We start from the raw sequence: 20,852 nt of genomic DNA on the forward strand, positions 1-20,852 counted from the left end.
AGTTAAAATATATATATGCATATCTGAAAACATGTCACCATTAGCTGATTGCAATGATATTATAGATGAATGAACCACATTGACTGATCATGCATACAATACCATAGAAAATACTTCACAACAATGAGGTCACTGAGGACATTTTAGGCAAAAAGGAAACACAGCCTATGATGCCTGGCAGTACAATACAACCTGTCTTTTTGCTGGCCTTTGTCAGACCAGGGAATTAAAGGATTTTGTATAGATCTTGGAATAAATACATCTCGGCTGCAACATCAGGGATGAATTACACACGGATTTTGCACATATTTAGTAAATTGGTACTTCAAAGTCTCTACTTCCATATGGTATAATGTGGATGTTTTCAATTTCCCAGGCTCTTGATTTTAAAAGGAAAAATAAAATTTTAAAAGCATTCAGGCACCTAGCAGTGTGAATTTGCTGTGCTTTTCCTATTTTCTTTTTTAATAGATAGCATCTATTTAAAAATAGTCAGTACTATGATCAGCAAATACAATTAAACATTGACTCAGTCAGAGGCTTGTGCCAAATGGCAAATTGCCCCATATAAAGGTACTTTTAGTCTCTTTCTATTTCTCTTTCTCTGCTGCAAAGTCTTCGATATTAAAGAGCAATGAGACTTTGGGACAGATGGGTAGCATGCTGGGAAAAAGGAGCAAAAGGTCTGTTGTATTTTCTTGGCACATTCTTGCTACCAACAGGTTTTCTACAATAGAAGTACAAATGAGCAACTTCAGAAGAAAATGGGCAGCTAAAGTTGTATGTAAGGGACTATTTATGTCTGAAAAAAAAAATCAAACATGTAAAAACAGCATCCAAAATTAACAAAAATAAATAAATAAATAAAAAGGAGGGAGATTTAAGACAGAAAATTATTTCCCGATGTTAATACTTATCATGTCAGTCAGAGCAAGTCACTTTTTGGTGGTATTTTACTGCAATATTCCAAACTATGAAAAAACTGAAGTTTCATTACAATGATGATTGCCAATTTTTTTCTTTATTACACTACACCTGCCAACTGAGTGCTGGATAAGCTCAGGTGAGGGCTCTGTGCTTATGAAACAAAATGAGCTTTTTACCAAGAAAACTTTTTCCATGAGGTAGTAACTGCCTTATATCTGCTGACCATGGGCATGCAGGCCGTTCTCCTCTCCTATCCCACCACACACATCCTTACCTCCAAGTTCCAGAGACTACCTTGTTCTGCAGGGATGGGTGCTTGGTCTCACATGAAGGCATTGGCTGACCTATAGAGGTTTCCAGAATGTTACATGCCTTAGGAAAGTAGTTTTTAATCACTTTCAGGTCATCTGATGCCTCCTTTTTACTGTGGCCTGCAGGCCTTTCACATGGGTTTCACATCTCCTCCATCCTGAAGGTCATCATCAGCTGGATTCCCATGTTGCTTGTGCACCTGCCCTCCTGAGTCAGGTCAACTGATGGAGACTGCTGTAAATATGTTAAAAGCAGAGCTTTTGGTACCATATCCTTTGCTGTCCCTGAAACCAGGACATTTGCAAACAACCAGTATTGCACTACAACTGCGACTCTTGCATCTTACTGCCAAGCTTCAGCAAATGAGGTGACAGCTCACAACCACAGCACTGCCAGTTTCAGTGCCTCCCACAGGGCTCTAAGTGTCATGTTCATTACAGTCTCGTAAACCACATATGGCTCTTTTTTCTAACCATATTTTCATTAGTGCACAGAAACATCCCTGTGTTCTGTTATGCTGAGAAGGATCCCAACTATCTGTTTCTTTCCTCCTCTGTCAGAGAGATTCTAAGTTTTATGCTGTGTTTATTCCCATTGCTATCCAGCAGTGAACACTACTCTTGCCTTTCAGCTGTGATAATCTCCAAATAATCCAAACTATCCTGCAGTTTTACCATCCATCTGCACATGCATGCTAACCCCAGAATGATTCCTTTGCCCATTACAAGATTCTTGTAGCCCAAGCTCTTCTACATTACCTAGTGCTGCTCCAGGCAGTGTCTTGTGTTCCTGTCATTCTCACTCCCCTTTTGTCCTTGGGGTCTCACCTGCCAGCCCGCAATACTCACGTACCCCGTGATGGATCCCAACATGACCAGACTCAGCATCTCTACTACTTAAAGGAGAAAATGCTTTCTAAGGCTTCTAAACCACTTCATCCAGATGGTTTCCCAGAGCCTCCTTCAGACTCTGAGATCATTTTACCAAGATCTGCACATGCTGTCCTCACCTCCCCAGCTGTAAATGTGTCTTTGGGAAACCTGTCAAGCTCTTAACACTTTGCCAGTCTCCAGGCTGGTAGATGCCGATGCTCCCAGCTTAGCAGAAAAAGAACAGAGACCTGGAGGCTGGAAGGTAATCCTCAGTTTTCATTTTGACATGCAGTCCCACTAATTGGGGAAATACTGCACTAGGATATTGAGCAAATGTATTCTGCCTTGCATAGCATGTGCTACCTAAATAAAACAAATAGATAACAACCCCCATATTGCACAACAATGACACGTGGTATAGGATGGTGACTCAGGGAGCCAAATGTTTAGAGTAAATATGCCAGTAAACAAGAATATCAATCTGAGCAGAAGGGAAGCTGCTGGCTGCATGATAAAAACAGGCACAGCCCACTTCTTCAAACTCAGCCTAGTCATTGAATTTTGTGGTGAGTTCTTACCTTCACATGATCAAATCCTAAGCCTGGGTCAGAAAGGAGGGGGCAGGGAGCTGCTGGGGCCTGGGAGGGAGAGGGAGGAAATGCAGTACCTTTGAGTACTGCTGCAGTATAAAGACATTAAAGGACCATCAGCAGCTCACCAGCAGAACCCTAAATTTATTACAGCATAGCAAATTTCCAGAGATGAGCTCCTTTCATTTAGGTCTGCAGCTGCTTCTGACATCTCCCAGCTGAAAAGGGCTGAGCATTCTCACAATATTAAATACTCAGCTTCTTTTCCTCTTGAAACTGCACAGAGAGGAAGAGCAATAAAAGAGTGAAATAAAATAAATAGTCTGCTGTGTCCTATGTGTTTACTCTCAGACATAGGAGGACTGTATGAAATGTAACACAGAAAAAAAAAAAAAAAAAAAAAAAGAGTCAAAAGATTTGTTTCTAGAATTTGTGCTCTCACCCAGTGTATGTAAGTCTTGTAACACTGAATATGTGACTCTGATCTTTACGGCAATGCTGTGAGTCATCCACTAATGGTCAGTCTCCCCCGGTTGGAACTCATTATGTGGTGAGACTCGTTATAAATAAATCCTTTTATCAGAAGAATTTATATTTGCACTGCTTGTTCCAGGTGCCTAAACAGCCAGGGTCTAATTAACTAATGATGCTGGACAAACTGCAAGAACAATTTGTTTATCAGTTGATGATACCATACATATATGCGACATCCTCTGGCTGCTAGCTGGACAATATATATAAAAGGCCATGGCTTTAAAAGCTCATTTTCTATAGGCAAATGTCAGAAATGACACAGGCACTACATTTATCATATAGCCATCTAGTAAATAAGACTGCACTTTAGAGCAACCTATAAGTACACACAAAGCATTAATGGATCAAAAGATGACTCCTGTTTCTACATCAGGCCACTCTGTTTTCACTGATGTGGGTTTTCTGCTTGGCTCTGCAAGTGCCTCGTTCATCAACACTTATTGCGTTCACAATCTCAGTGCCACAGAAAGATGAAACTGAAGAAAACAACAGCACTTTATCACATAGGAACATTAATATCTCTCGACTGGAAACAAATTGCCCAAAGGGTCTGCCTGATGCCTCCAAGCAGAGGAATGCTTTGAATGAAACTACACAAGGCATATGGCTGAAGAAATGTTTGATGCTGGATTATATGGTCTAACAGAATAATGCCGCGCAAATCGAAACAGAGGCCCTATATCATTTTTTTCATACATCATAATGAATGGTAACTAAATAGACACCTATAGAAAAGATTAAGCTAAGTAGAAAACACTTTCAGCTATAATGTAAAAAAGAAACTCTGATCTGCAAGCAGTGTTAAAATGTGCTAGTCAACACCAAGTAACAGCTGCTCCTAAGGTTTAAAAAAAGAATTGATTAAAGTAAGTATTTCAGCTATTGAAAAAAAAAAAAAAAAAAAAGACCAAAACTAGTACTGTGTGTTATTGACATACCAGGGAAGAATACAGAAAATAAATTCAGAACTGAAAAGCCAGTAAAATAGGATGCTAAGTGAATTTTTAGAATTCTGTTCCTTGAGAAAGTCAAGAGCATTTTTGTTCCTAATTCAGAATGAAAACAGCACTTCAGCTTTTTTCTCTGAAATAAATGTGGAGCTTTTTTCCCCCAAAATTTGATATCTGTGTTAACAAAGGCGAGAAAAACAGAAAGGACCTGCAGAACCAAAGCACTGTCTCTCTCCTCTCCCACCGCCAGTGGAGGCAGAGCTGGGAAACCTGAAACATTGTGGTTCCTGATTCATCTGAGCTGTGTCTGGGTGACTCTGGACTGGTACCATATCCCCAGTCCTGTCAATTCCCAGTGGTGGGAAAGGGAAGAAGCTCTGCTAGTGTTTGGCTGGTCCCCATGCTGTCTGAGCTTCCTCCCACCACCCCGCTGGCACATGCTGGTGCTAAACTTGTCTCTTGCCTCAGCTAGGTGGCATTTGCAGACAGTTTAGTTAGCTCAAGAGCTGCCTTCACTTTCCGTGAAAGCGGTGTTCAGCTACAATGAAATGGAAGGAGACACTTCTGGTGCTATTCCCCAAAAGCTGCTGTCAAACAGAGCTCAATTCAAGCTTGAGAAATGAGCCTCCTGCAAAGCATGCCCTGAACCAGCGGGCTGGACACACAGGTGCTGCACTCCCGATTCCCTGAGGATGAGCAACTGGTTATGGAGACCACTACAGCTGCATGCCCTTTCACAATCTTGTTCACATCTGCTCCAGCCATAAACTCATTGTAAGGAGTTCTGCAGATGAAGAGAAAGAGCGTCTCAGTCTTTGATGTTGCCCTCTCCTTCTGAGTGAAACCCACTTGGTGTGGAGGTACAAGGGAGGGCAGATGGGCATCCTAAAGGCTGCCTGCCGTCTAGAGGTCAATTCAAAATGTGTTTTATATATATGGATGTAGTGGTTGGGAGGGACATATGGCATGCAGTAAAACATGCCATAATCTTCCTTGCCCAGCTCCCACCAAGAGAAGACTCCTAATTCACAGAGGCGGACGTACAGATCCATCTCTCTAGTGCTACACTGCAGATACACATTTTTGTTGCAATGAAGCAACAGAAGGCTTGGTTATTTTTGGCCACCTTCATATACTGCTGTTGAGGAGTAGTTTACATTTTTTGAAGAAATGAAAGAGCTTTTTAATTTCTTTTTTAATGAAATGGTCAAACTTTGCAATGGCAACTTTTCCCTCTCCTCCTTCTCTTAGTTGATTAAAGGGAAAATCAGGAAGAAAATCCAAAACTGTTCTCTGGGAAAAGAAAAAAAAAATCATGTTTTTGTAAAAACATAAACCAACAAGAACTTGGTGTGGAGCTATTTTATTTGAATAAAGTTGGGGAAAAGACTTTTCATTACAGGTGGAACCTACCATGCTTGCTTTTGATTTATTTTATTTTATTATCAGAAAAGAAAACCTAAATTCACCCATCTTTACTGGCATATTATTCAATGTCTTAAATGTTAAAAACGAAAACAAACAAACAAATAAAAAACAGAACAAAACATAATTTATTTTGTTAAAAACAATTACTATAAGAATTCTTACTGCCAAAGGCTTTGGAAACTTAGTAGACTCACAGCTGCCATTTTCATTCTCCTACCACATAGTGATTTTCAGTATCATTTACCATGTCAAACAACTATCCTTAATATTTATGAATTATCTGAATGAAACAACAGGTTTTCATGATCTGCACCTTGTGTTTTTAGGGCAGAACTCCTACTGCTGTAGATAATGTCTATGCAGTGAGAAGAGCTGTCTGAAAGTACTCATGGAAGCATTTCTTGAGAGGATTTGGCATTGGTTTTAGGTCATGTTCAGTGAATTAAAATGTCTTACAGAAATTCTCATTTAATTACAAAGGTTCATTTTTCAAATCAAAATGTTTTTCATTTCAAAATGGATGCTAGAAGACAGCAAAAAGGCACGTTCCTAGAGTAAAATGAAAAGAAAAATTCCTGACTTGACCCCATGCCTTCTTCCCCTCCCTCCCTCCCAGCTTTTCTAGATTTTACACCCACAAGAACATTCTAATTGCTCAATCTCAGTAACAAATCAGAGTGGAAACATTTTAATTATAAATATCCACACTGCTTGAACTAATTCACAATTCTTGCAAGCATGGAAACCGTTCCACTCCCTGCTCCACAGAACAGCACTGCCGCCCTCTCCCTGGCAGAAAAGGGTATGCTTGGACATTTGGAAATGTCTTGCTTTTTTGCACCATCCAAGCCCCAGCATACTCCTACTTCTGTTTTCATTTTGGTGACAGATCAAAAACATTCAGTTTTCCCAAACAGATGGCTTAGTTTTAAATTGTGTCCGTGTTGTCCACATGTGTCCCATACAGCATACTGATTATTCCATACAAGTGCTTGCTGGCAGTGAGCGGCACGTTGTGCCTTTGTTCTGCTCCTTGGCACTGTCTTAAACATCTCCCTTTTGGAGGAGCATGGGCTTTCTGTTGCATCTATGTCACTGACACGCATGAAGCCCTGACATATTTTAAATTATATAAATATTAAGAAAAGGCAAAGAAAATCGAATAATAAAAAAGGACATGCTCTCCCCCTGTTGCTGTTGTTAAGGTACTATTTACTTGAAAGTAGGAGCTAGAAAGGTGATCTAAGGGACATAGGTTATAAAATCCTGTTCATTTTTTTTTGTTTGTTTTTTAAGTTTCACTCAGAACTGGCATCTGTTCTGCCAGGTTTGCCAAGCAGATGCACCTACACCATGCGACCCCTGCTCAACCCCTGGGACATCGAGCTGGATTTCCCATCAAGATGCCACCATGAACCAGGTTCTCCGCAGTGTCTGAATGGGCACAGTCTTGAGTAGATAAACTGAATGCTTTGTCCAAGGTAATGCTCTTGGTGAGTTATTTTTTGAGCTCTAAATTTGATTTGGGCTAATTGCAAATAGCAGCTCTGATTCAACTGCAATCTGTTTTCTATTTATCCTTCTGCAGACACTCATGCAATTTAAGCATATTCTGGGGACTCTGTCCAACAAAGGTACTCACCTGCAGGCAGGAATTTGTCCTACGTCTTGAGGAATGTCCCTGCTTGTAGGGTTACAGTCATTTATGTACATTTATGTACATCATGTACAGTTAGGTAACAAAGACATCATATCTTAAGTAGCGAAGTTTACCTACCTATCTGATAACACACTGTCAAGAAATTAAGAATGAGCACATTACAAATGCAAAAATTTTTGAGGTGATTATTTTGCAAGAGCAAAACACAAAGCAGGAATTGTGTGATAAATTGAGTAGTTCAGCCAGCTCCTTTCCCTGGCTCCATAACTATCTTTGAATGAAAATGCTAAGAGTAAGTTATTGGGTGCAGATTGCCACTAATGTGTCTGTGCCAATCGACCGTGTCCAAATCATATGATCATCCACACAGTACTAAAGCAACTCGGTGCAGTGAAATCAGTGAAAGTAGGCTGCTTTACACCAGAGAGGTCTTCCTATGCACACACCAATAATAACTGCTTAAAAACCTTAAGTGGGCTTACTCAGGGGCAAGGGGGTGGGGGTGGAAACACTTTCTCAGTAAATCCAAATCCTGGCCAAGGATCCAGAGGAGGATTACTTACAGTAACCTTCTTACTAGCTGTGCTGAGCTTGTTAGAAAGGTGTTAAACTTTCCACAGCCAAGAACACTTTGCAATAATCAGTTTATGAAAAATTCAATTTGGCAGCAAATTCTTGGCAGTCTCAAATCAACTGTACCTATTACACCCCAGTCATAAAGAGGATGGGCAAAGGTGGCTCAGCACATCAGTCCATCCTCCCCCTCTTCCATGACCTTGAAATTTGCTCAGCAGTTCTGGAGGAGGGAGAAAACAGTGTTGTGTAACCAGCCTCCAAAACCCAGACAGACATTTAGGACAAGGAGGAGGAAATAAAGAAGAAATAGAAGTCAACCAGCTGCAAAGCTTCTGGCATGAGCTTTCAGGTACAGACTATATTTGTATGGGCTTCCCAGGGCAAAAGAAACAGCCTGTGCACTGTCACGACAAAATATTCACCCCGACCGGGAAAAATGTAAATGATGCTGAAGTGATAATGAGCACTCAAGTGGATTTCTTCCTGAAATGAGTCACAGCTGCTGTCAAAGCTCCATCAGTTTGATTGCTAGAGCAGGGCAAGGGGAAAGCTCTCAGGAATGTCACCTGAAAGCCTTTGCTGTGGCAGAGGTGTTCCACTGAGCCCAGGCAGAAGCCCAGCACTGCAGTGGGAGTATCCTCCCCATCCAGCTGGGATCAGGACTTCCGTCAGCCTCCTTGAGAGAGGAGAAGCAAAGCAGACCCTCTGAACACACACACACACACACACACACACACACACACACACACACACAGGCACACACAGGCACACGCACACGCACACGCACACACAGGCACACTACATTACGATGCATTGCTCTTGGCCATGTTTGTGTCTTCATGACTAACTTAACTGTTTTTCCACTAGAAGGCATTACAGGGACCAGGGAGAGTAGGCTGGAGAGGAGACAGATGGTATTTTCTCTCTAATTTTGGTGTTTGAGAACAGAATTTGCACAGTTTGTTCCTCAGTCAACCCTTACTTTCAGGATAAAAACTCTTACCTGACAGAATATGAATGGTTCTGAAATATGGGAAGGAAAAAAAAAAGAAAAGGAGGGGGGGAGGAGGGGGGAGGAGGGGGAGCTTTCATCTTAAAGAGCTACCAAATTTGCATTCCTGAGGTCTGATGGTATGGTTATTAATCAAATGCTTTGGGGATATTAAAGGCTCTCTCTCACACTAATACTGAATGCAATCGTCCTTTTTTTTTTTTTTTTTTTTTTTTTTTTTTTTTTTTCCTGAAGATTTCCCAACAGATCTTTAAAGTCTTAGAGCTCCTTTCATTCTTAATATGCACCTTGATTATCTTGTATCTGCAGAGTTCTTTATACCTAGACTTTAATATCTTCCTCTCCAGCAGATCTCTTCTTCCTTCAGCTGGGGCTCCCTTTCAGGTAACTGTCATTACATAATTTACCCATTTATATTAATACTTGCCCTCAGAAAATCAGTTATGTTCTCTACTGGCCTGGGGAAGGCCAGGAATTTCAAAACCCAGCCTGACATCTGCTTTGCCCATGCTCTGATAACTTACACAGTGTTACCCTGCAATGGGAACCTGCATTGTAAGTAAAGCCCGAGCTGCAATTAAATGAAATCTCCTGCTCTAAGCAGTGTGACCAAATGACTTTATGTTGCACATTCCCATCTTCCTGCTTGTTCTGAGAGATGAACAAGGAGCATGTGAGAGTCATGAGGTATGTGGGCAACGCATGTGCAGGATGAGACTTTTCAGTTCCTTCCTGGACAGAACAATCTAATTTCTACGTTAGGAACCTTTTTAGGGATGAATGCTGCAGGGCAAATATGAAGTAGTACACTGTGTCAAAGTGACAGAAGGATGAATTCCCGTAAGACCTGAGAAAGTCACCATGAAACAAAATGGTGGACGAGAAGGTAAATGTTATTTTACATATGCAGAACACAGGCTCCTGGCAAATCATTTTTGCTCAAGGAGTGCCTGAAGCTGCAACTGAATGGAGACAGGAACCCATGGCCTGCTCAGACCATTTTCCTCTCACTGTCCCTCATGAGCACACATTCACATACATTGTCTTAATTAAACATTTCCAAAATCCAAATTCAAAGTGTTCTTTTCTTTCCCACCCTGCTTCCAGCAACTGCCACTCACTCCGCTTAAGGTGTAAATAGGTCAGGTGTTTCCATGGCCACAATGAACCAAATAAGCAGCTGGGGTTCAGCAAGCGACATGGATTTTTTAATTGTTCCAGTGCCAGGTGCCACTCACTTTGTGCTACCACGTTGACAGTGCCTAAGTATCTTCTCTTGCTGCAGTGCTGCTCATCAGCAACTTTATAGCTGGTGCTGGCCCCTTCCCCCTCAAAATTGTTATCTGCTACAAGCTTCAACAGGCAGCTCCCCTCATGGGGTAGCACTGATGAAAAGTACTTTTCACACTGAAAATGTCTCTTTGCATTGCCACTGCAAGTACTAATTGTTGATTCCAGTGAGGCATTGAACCTACTCGCACAAGGTGTAATTAAATTGTGACTCACTGCCACAGGGTGTTGTAGAGGCCAAAAGTGTAAAATAAACCTAAAAGCATAAGCAAATTCAAGAGGGTCACGTCTAACAAACATGATGGTTGGGATGCCACACCTCTCAGGAAGCTCCTAAGCACCTCAATGCCCAAAGGTGAGGAGCTGTAGCATGGAGAGGACTTTTTTGTATGTGCCCCATCTTTTTCCCTGAGTCCCTACTGTTTGTCAAGAACCTAAGCTAGATGAACCTCCTCACTCTGCATGAAAAAAAAAAACGCAAAAATTTGGGATGGACAGTGGAGCAGTGGAGCTGATGGCTCTGGATCTGAACTGTGCAGAGATTCTTCTGACCTCAGTTGATGACCTGGAGCAAAACAGGCAGGACCTGTGCTGCATTTGACCAGTTGTCACAAGGCATTTTCTGATTTCTGTTTTTTGCCACTTGGTAAACCACCTGGTTACTATGGTACCGATCAGTTTTGACTCAGTGAAAAGCACCAGATCTTTCACACATCACAGACTGAGTTATCTGTCAATAAAATTGGTTATTTAAGACTGATTGTTCTCCCTTTCCAGGGGCCAGATGTGAGGATGTTTACTGTGGCTAGTGTTGCTCATTGAAAGCTCTGGCTGGAAAATTTTGTCTCGTAACTTGCCACCAAAACCATCCAACCATCCCTATCTCTGCTGTGACATTCTGTGAAGTGTCCTTGTAATGCAGAAGATTTTATGAGGAGACAGGGCAAGTCAGAGAGGGAGGGCCCATGTCAAGAGCTCCTCTCTCCTGTAACCAAACACAGCTAGGGAACCTGCCCAAACCCCCACAGAGTAAGCTTTCCTGACAGACTTCTACTACTTCCTGACAGACTTCTTCAGATACAAACTCTAAACAAATTACCTTCGCTACAATTCCATGCTTTTGGCAGTCAGGCTTAATGAAGAACATTGGGACACTGATTGTACCACTCGAGCTGTGCTGAAGACAACAAAACTCTTCACATCTGCTCATTTGCCTTACCAAGCTGGGGCCCAAAGCTCTCAGTGCTGTGTGCTGCTGATGCCACCATCACAAACAACTGGTGCTAGCCGAAGCAACTGCTCTTGCCCCCCCCTCACATCTTCTTCTCCTCACACAGCTGACAGGGACTTAAATTCAGGGTGTTGGTGATGGCCTGACACACCACTGGGAGAGTAATAACCAGCTCTGCCCAATCCCAGCTTTCCCCAACTACTTGGCTTGACACTGTTCTTATATCCCTGGTGCCTAGAAGTGTGAAAATGGAAAAAAAGATTTTAATTTCATGGCAAAATTCTTCAAGCTGAATTGTTAAACGAGGCTTTGTATTTAGCCAATCTCTTTCAGAAATCTGATAAACATACATTCCCAGTTTGAAAATATTGACTTTTTTCCCTGCTTTATAATTTCTTCTTGAGTGAAATGAGAATCGGGAGAGATTTTCTTATTTAACAGCATTGGACCTGGTATATGTACAAGTATATGAATAACATACAAGTATACCATGTCACAACAAGTAAGCTTTATTTATTCACTGGCCTTAGCAATGTCTACGCAGCTCTGGGAATAGTGTGGTGTTGTTTCAGCTCATTACTGCACTGTCAGCAAAAGAAGAGCAGTAGGGTTGAAATTCTACACTAGATATGTACGTGCCATTTGGAGCCTGCAGTGGGGAGCAATTTTTTCCTAGTCCCTCCATAATGACCTCCCTTTCGCAGCCACTGATGGGTGGCTGTACACACAGTTCTTTGAAAAGTCAAAGAGGACGCAGTGTGAGTGACAGCATATCTATAGCTCCCCTCTAAGTTTTTCTCTGATCTCCAACAAAATGCTTCACTGAGGATTACTCACCTATAAAGTAGGGATAACCATATTCACAACCACTTTGTAAAGCATGTAAAATCTACAAATAAAAAGAACAATGGCAAAACAGATCAAACCACTGCTATTAGTTAGCTGTCTTCTAGGGAAAGTTTCTTTATCTCTTAACAGATTCTCAAATTAAGATAAACATGATGTTGGAACTAACATATTACATATGTAATCATCTACTTCCCCACCACACACTTCTTCCAGCCCCTTTTATTCTCCTAAGTAACAGTTGGTAGGCTTGCTTACCAACCAGACTTAAACCTATTCGAGTTATCTGTAACAAAGCAGTTCACTGATCATTAAAAATATGGAGCTTAGGAGCCAACAGATTAATGAAGAGGGAACATAATGTATGGAAACTACATTGCAGGATTTAACATCATATATACCAGTAGTTGGAAAATCCTGTATTATAATCCTATGACACCAAGACTGCACTGAACAGCAAGTAATCCTAAAATCCAGTTAGCATAGGCTTAGCGTACTGCAGAAGCACAGGAAATACCAAGAATCTATCCAGTCACACTGAGCTACCATAGTTTTGGGGCATATTCAGGAAAAAAATAGTTTTTTGTTGTTGTTTTGCAGCCCTCGCTTTCTAAATGCTAGAACTTAGTGGGTCTGTATAGCAACTGCTGGGCCTTTGCCTAGTATCATAAATCAAATCATAGGTCACTACATGCCTATTCCAAAATAATCTTCTGTGCCTACCAAGTCCCAGAAACCCTTATCATGGCTAAGAAAATAGGAGAAATGAAATCAGGTGCACAAGAAAGCAGTGAAATTACAAAGTTTCTAAAATCTTAGCTTCTAAAACTCTGATACAAATGTATGATAGCACATGAACTATTTCATTTAACTTCAGTGGTGATTTTATAAATGCTAACTGTCTCAGACAGTCCTATTAGTCCCATTTCAGACACTAGCACCCCATCTGGGAGCGGACATGAAATACTCCTCTGGCCCCTCCTTTATGCATTAATACTGGATAGCTGTCATTTCATGGAGTGAGTTAGAAACCCTGCAGAAAATATTTTAAAACACATTGCACTTAAACATTCAAGCTATGCAGTTAATTTTAGCAATCTCATTTCCTGACTGCTCACTAACCCTCAGATGTATTTTTTTTAATCACTATGAAATTTCTTATGCATTGCTTAGGTGTTTATAATGAAAATACAAAGTGGATATTTTTTCACTTATTTCAGGGGTCTGTTGGTAAGACTTAGCTTCTTTGAAGATACCTCAAAATGTTAGAAATATAGCCTGTGTATTCTCCCCACTCCTTTTTTTTTTTTTTAAACCAAGAGTTGCTCATTTATTTCTTGAGAAATCTCGTTTAAATTGCTAAATCAATTAATAGATTTCTTAATCAAAGTCTTTATTAATTTTGTAATGATGCATCCAGATAATATTTATTTATCTACCAAAAACTAACTTGGAACGCCTACCCAACTAACTGCTAAAGCAGTAGCAATAGAGGTCTGTTTACCTGTATTCAGATAAAAATGAGCAGGTGAGAAAAAATCATACAAAAATGAAAAAGAAAAAAAAAAAACACTATAGAAAATGATAAACAGGAACACTTGGAAACTCAAGGGCAAAAGCCGAGTCTGTGGCCCTCGATTTATTAACATGTATCACATATAATGAGCCTATGCCTGGGGCAAACTGTCTGATTGTCCCCATCTTTCTGGCAGCTCTGATAATAAGTGTAAGAAAAAAAGGTGTTATGACCACAAATACAACAGAAGGGCCTCAGCTCTAGACAGTGACATTAAACAAGCTGCAAGAGAAGTTGTTTTGTAACCTTAGCTATGACAACTGAGAACCTACAGCTGAAGGAATACTTGACTTGGGTCTGGATCAGCCTTAGATTACACCAACTGCATGCAGCAAACAGTTTTATTCATACCTGGTTATTACGAGCCACTGCCTCCCTACCTTTTTACCATCAGAGAAAGAAAATCAGAAAGCATTTTTGCTGCAGCACTGCCTGGAGAATCTGAAGCAACATGAGCTTATTTATTACCCATCACTTCTAACCAAACATTTTCTACTGTGTCAGACCAACCATTTATTATATCATTTCTTTGTGAGGTCTCAACTTCATCCATTACTGGTAGTCACCTACCGTGCTCCTGCTCTAGGCATTTGTACTGCGCAGGGATATGCAGTTGAGGATGCCGGGGGCCTGCTGCTATTTTCCATCTTGTCACTCTGCCATTACCACTTGGCCTGCCGAGAGGTGCATGAGTGTGGTTAAAAGGTTCAAAGGGGCACCTTCCTTATGAGCCTTGCCATCACCATCCCTTTATTGTAGGAAGCATGAACCTGCCTGTTTTGTAAACAAATCACTTTCTCCTTCCCTTAAAAAGAAATGTATGTAACAGATGGATTTTTCCTTCTCTGGTAAGAGCCATGCTACCTTCATGACCTCCCCTCCACACATACCTACTAACACCTTTGGCCTGAGGGGTGGGTTGCATAGATTTTTATCTAACCTTTCTTAACTGCTGTGGGGAGGAGTTGGGAGTGTAAGAAAAGGTTCAATTGCTACTGTAGCAGCAAGGGAGAGATGTCTGGATTTGCTAAGAAAATAACAAGGAAAGTCCAGCAATAGGTAGATCTGACTGTATTCAAGACAAGCTATTTAAAGGGAATCAGTCATACTGAGAGCATGCTATCATTGTCCTAGTTTGCTAGTGAAGGTTGCTCATAACAAGTGAGACAAGAACAGGAGGCACCTAGACAGAAACAGATTCACCTCCAGGTGGGCTCATCCCCCTCAAACCTCCCCAAAGGATGAGTCATGTAATCTACTTGAGTGCCTCTACAGCTTCCATTAAGATCGTTCATGCATTCTTATTCTTGTTTCCAGTAATTTCCCCTTCCTCTTCTGTTTTTTTAGGAGGTGTGAGTCTGTAAACAAAACACAACTGTAACTGCAAATGAACTTGTCTGGAAATTGCCTTCACTCTGGGGAGCACCTGGTGGAAAATCTGTCCCAGTCTTCTCTTCCCAGTCTCTGTGCCAAACAGCCTTTTTCTTTTTATCTCTAGACCTTGGTGAGGAGCAGACATCAGATTTTCTGTGACAGAAAGGGAAAGAAATGCTCCTTTACAAATCCACAGAAATGCAGGACTGTTAACATATAACCAAGGGATACCTTGCTTGCATGCTTGGCTATCATCAGCCTCATCAACAGTGGTGTTGATCCTCATCAGGATCCTAAGAAGGTTGAAGAGTTGCTAGCCCATGCTTTTGTAGGTTATACAAGTCACACTCTTAAATGCACACACGTACATACTCCTATGCCCTAGAATATATATATATAGATGTTTCTAACAGTTGATGAAACAAAAGGGATCATCTTCCTCAGTACCTCAATGTGTATATTATTATAGTATATTCTTCTATTTCCTTATCACCGAGTTAAAATAATTTGACCAGGTGATGTGTTTACAGTACCAGAGGGGATTCCTATGCTGCTCAGAAATGTAATTGGATTTTCTCATAATGTTGTGGTGATATTACAAGCTAAATACCCAAGAAATTACTAGATTATGATGGCAGGGTAAATTATGAGTGTAATGTACTACATCATGTAATACAGGAGCCCATAAACCCATAATGTCAGTTTCCTACGAAACTGATACATAATTTTAATAAAATAATAAAAAAAAAGAATCGTGCAGATACAGCAATGACTGCATGACCTGCTTGGTTATGAAAGGTTAATTGTAAAACTTATTTGGATATGCCCTCTAGCTTCTATCCAAGATAAGCAATGTTTGTGCAAAATAGGAGAAGCATTTTAAATCTTCTCAAACTTCTGCAATTCTGATTTTTTTTTTTGTTGTTTCGTTTTGTTTTTAATCATTACGGTAAAAACATAAACAATTAAATGTGCTGCCCTGTATCCTGGATTTTCTGATCTACTGTGTCCCCAGCACCACTGGAGATTCACATTACTTGTTCTTTCCTAGCTGGATGGAAGATACTTTGTAAGGCAATAGAGCTGGCTCTCATAGACTGCTACTATCCTGCGGGAGTATACTGGCAGTGAAATACACTTGCATCTAAAAAATGGCATCAAATTTGCAAATGGCCTGTCTTTGAGCTGCTTGGAGAGATGCTTTCAAAGTTGCAAATAAATGACTTTCAAAGGGAGATGGCCGTGTATTCTCTCTTTGCCATTGACAAGCCTCCCATCAGCAATATACCAGCACTCAGCACTGGCCCAATCCTGCCCAGCAGCTCCTGCCATTTCTGAAGACTAGTTTAGGGTACAGCAAGTTCTTCTTCACATATTAAAATATGGGCAACAGAAACCAGGGTGGGTGGGCAGTGGGAAGCAGCGAGGGAGCTGGAGAAAGGCTTGGCTGGAAGCATGAGCCAAGGCGTAAGAGATGTATGGGATTACCATAGTTTACATAGTGTCCTCATTGCCAAACCACCACGTCAAGTCCCCAGCACAGTGCTGGCTGTGGAGAGGTCATGAGCAGCAGGACAGTAATATTATTACAGTAGCACAGTGTCCTCAGTCAGAGGTCCTAGCTCAGGAAGGATACCACAGACCCTGTGGTTCCTGCAGCAGGGAGATTCAGGTGAGCTTTCAGACATGACCCACCACACAATTGTCACAAGCAGCACTGAGGCAGTTTCTCTTTGTCTGGTCAAGACAATGTTAAAATTTTAACAACTTCAGACAGAAACCTCTCATGGAAATAAATTTCCTAGACTGTGCCTAGAGGCACCTGCCACATGTGGAGTTAGTACCTTCCTCATCAGCTCCACATTGTGTTTCTTTGGCCCAGATAGCGCTTACTTATTTTTCCACAACTTCCCAGCAAATTGTTTCACCACCACCCATGTATGGAACTGGTGAGGAGAACACTGAACCAAAGCCTTCCAAGTCAAAGGAGAAATTGCCACTGTTTTCAGTGGGTCTTACATCGATCTAGCTCTCCAGGAACACTGCTGGAGTTGACCTTCTGTTGTTGGCCATGCACCTACTCAGAGCAGAACTCATTGGTTTTCAGAGGTGACTTTTTTTAATGCTTTTTGTTTTAATTTAAAAGAAGCAGCAGTATCTGACTTCCAGCATGCAGCAGGCTATCACACTGCACACAGAGCCTGCTCAGCTCCACAAGCAAACCTGCATCATGCCACACATGAGCATGCATTTAGGTGCCATGCAAGTGCATGCATGTGTGCAGGCTCTTTGGGGGGAGCCATGCAGCAGCACATTGATCTCTTCTGGTCTGCCTGCTGGCCCTGCTTCACATCACGCAGTCAAGAGGAGAGAGTCACATAGCAGCAACAGGTACCAGAAATGGTCCTGTGAAACACTACAAGCCTTTCAGCTCCCCCCTCTTCTCTAAGTAAACGCCACCTTGACATTGTGCGGTTTTTACCACAAGAAGCTAATGTTACTCTCTCAGAAAGAAAAGAAAACCATCAGAAGACAGTAGACTTGAGACCCTATCCCTGAGCAGGCAGATCGGATACTTTCAGAGCAGAGCAGCAGTGCTTCTTCCCTCCCCGCAAGTACAGTCAGCACATTTGATTTCTTTTTCTATATCTCTCCCATGTTTATTATTAAAACACGTCACTGCTATCTAATCGCCATTGGAATTGAAAATAATTTTGCACAGAAGCATTTTAAACATAGAGAACATCAATTAAAATTAATGCAAAAAACAACACCAACACCAACAAAGTGCTCATGTTTTGCCACGCTGGAAAGAAAACAGGGCCAACACATGAGCAAACACAGCCCATATCTGCTCATCAGCACTACTGATAGTTTTTTTGTTTGTTTGTTTGTTTGTTTGTTTTTCTTTTTTCTTTTTTTCCCTGTCTCCCTCCTCTGAGAGCAGCTGGAACTGTGTTAAGGCCTTCTCCTTACCCTGTCCACTGAGCAGCAGCAGTTGCATCCAGACTCTCTGGGCTTTCCCCACTGCAAGGCTGACGGGTCTGCTGCTTCCAGGGTGCCTGCTACCCCGCTCCAAGCCCCGTGGACAGCTGAGGCAAGCTGAGTGGGCTGTGGCATGGTGGCAAGGGGACGCGGCCCTTCCTGATATAATGGGAAGGCCAGTGCCAGCGTCGGCACTGGGCCGGGCTGGATTCCAGCGCTGTGGCCCTCCTGCACCTGTTGTGGTGCTCAAACCATGACAATCAGCTGTGCAGCTAATATTAGCCAGGGCAGGAGTGTGATCCAACCACAAAGCAGCTCGTGGGGAAATAACTGTCCCTCTCTGCCTTGAATTAAAGGGAAAACACAAACAAGTAAAGTGTGGGTGGTGCCACCAGCTGGGGAATCTGGGTGGAAGCCCAAGAACCATGAGTGGTCCTTTCCAGTTCATCACCTCAGCCAAATTTTCCCCCTTTCAAAATTGCCAGCCACAGATAGATTTGGGAGCATTTGCATTTTGCTGCCTCTCCTGCCTCAGCACTGAGATCTCTGGTCCTCAGGACCTGCAGACAAACCTGGGCCCCACACCATCTCGCTACCTGATGGCAGGCTCTTACAGGGAAAGTACAGGGACGCACAGTGCTGTTGCACGCAGTGAGAAGGTACGACAAACCAGTGCTCTAAGTGGAGCATAAAAGCCAAAATTAAGAAAACATTCTCACACGGCATAACCTGTAGTGTTAACATAGCATGTTAATGTCCTACCTGAAATAAAACACCCACAGTTTTGGGCCACTTCTCTTTTTTAAAGGAATTTTTGCAGCACTTGATTTCCTCTGCTCCCCAGGCATCACAGGGGGCTCCAAGCACTGGGGGCAGCAATAACAGTATGTACTGCTGCATCAATAAGCACCAGAGGGCAGCTTAAATATGAACGTGAGCTCTAGCTCCAAATTCACTGAGCAGTTCACAGCAGATCTTCCATAGTCCTTGCTGTGAGCTTTTCTTGATGCATCCATTTTGCTTGCCTAAAATGACTCCGTTCAGGATAAAAGAGCTGCAAGACCCCCTCTTTCTGCGAGGCCTATCAGATGGGATGAGATCCAATGGTGGCAGTGTTTGTGGAGAAATATAGGTGGGGAAACCATCATACTAGTTTGGGAAAGGTGCAAAGTGTTGCTGTGGGGTTCGTGTTGGTTGGATTGTTATTTTAAACCATGTCAGGAAACAGATGGTACCTCTTCGAAAAATGTGATTGCAAGCTAAAATTAAAAAATATACCAGAAGCACTTGTGAAACTGTAGGAGAATTAAAGGGACAAACACCAAAAGTAAACACCGAGAAACTTCATCTTCTTCAGAAGAGTGTTGCCACAGTCTGAGAAAGATGAAATTAAACTGGATGTTTCCACTTCTGTAAAACGTGGGAGGCTCCCTAGACAGCTAAATTAGAAAATGTGACATAGCTGAATCCCTACATTCCCCTTGCATCCTCTGAGTAACCCCTTTGATCCCTAGGGAAAAAAGAACTTGATTAATTTTCACAGCCAAATCTCTTTTGATAGCAGCATAGAGATCGGGCCAAGATTTGGGCGGGTTCTCTTTTTCCCTTAAAGCTGTTGTTTGTTTACCCAACTGAGTCAAGATGGTCTCACCAGACTACAATAGCCAAATAGTCTCTACCCTGACTAAACATTCAAATCATTCCATTTAAAAGATATATATCATTTTGCCAGAATATCTATCTTTAGACTAAAGACTAAATCGTCACAACATAATTAGCATTTAAAGCTTTCAAATAGCATTAGGTAAGTTTGACAATTCTCTTTGCATTTTACAGCCTTTTAGAGAAAAGATGTCAAGTGATGAGAGCTACATAACCCAACTTTCTAGAGAATGAGCATTTCTCTTAAGGAATGTGGATTCAAAATGACTTCTTGCAACCCTTATAGTACATACCAAATTGGAACATGGGAAGCCTGGTTTGTCGTGATGTGCCAAAAGCTGTTAAGTAACCACAGGCAGCCACCTATATAAACAATTATCTTTAATTTTGTTTTGATTTTTGTTGTGATTTTTGTTTTGATTTTGTTTTGTTCACTTTCTTTCAAAGGCATTAAGCTGACTGAGGAAGAAAATTATAGCTTTCCTTAAAAGAAAAAAGCATCAAACATCAATTTAATGAAGGATGTTTTTTGCTGAGGCACGGGTAGCATATCCATTTCAGGAAATACTTTAGCATGTCCTTAGCTAGGCTTCCCATTGCAAACGGCTTAAGACCAAGTGAAGACAGAATCTAGTCGCAAAGCTGGAGTGATGGTAAGACACTATCTCACCTCTGGGTGCACTGGGATTTAGCTGTCTGCTTTGGGCTTGTAGTGTATATGGGGCAATATGCCAATGCATGTCCTAAGAAGGTAAACATGTCAGAACAAAAGAAATGACATAAAGCCATATTCTCCAAGAGAGGTCTAATAAATAATAGATTCAAGAAACTACTTCCTGTTTCAACTCTGTTTCTAGCCCTCAGCTCTTGGGTCTAGCAGCAAGCCAAACATTCCTGCAGGCACTGTCTGTCCCCTTACAGTCACCATCTCACTGCAATTTGAGAACATGAGCACAGCTGGTATTATTACTCAATAACGTGCAAGCACTCACACTATGAAACAAGCTACTTGGGCTCTGGCATCAGG

General features: G+C 41.6%; 1 protein-coding gene across 21 annotated transcripts in view; it reads right to left on the bottom strand.

Moving 5' to 3' along the window:
• ARPP21 (cAMP regulated phosphoprotein 21) overlaps positions 1–18,292 on the bottom strand; it is a 206,522-nt gene extending 188,230 nt beyond the window's left edge. For 14 of the 21 annotated variants that reach the window (XM_084283167.1, XM_084283179.1, XM_084283176.1 and 11 more), the window contains exon 1: positions 18,155–18,292. The gene's annotated coding sequence lies outside the window, so the exon portion shown is untranslated. Of the gene's footprint in view, positions 1–1,201; positions 1,474–14,374; positions 14,479–15,230; positions 15,332–18,154 lie in introns of all 21 variants that reach the window. The other 7 variants (XM_084283175.1, XM_084283181.1, XM_084283182.1 and 4 more) reach the window with 4 other exon arrangements.
• Between the last annotated feature and the right edge of the window lie 2,560 nt (positions 18,293–20,852).

The sequence above is a fragment of the Netta rufina genome (assembly GCF_964035555.1).
Source record: "Netta rufina genome assembly, chromosome: 2".
Classification (NCBI taxonomy): domain Eukaryota; kingdom Metazoa; phylum Chordata; class Aves; order Anseriformes; family Anatidae; genus Netta; species Netta rufina.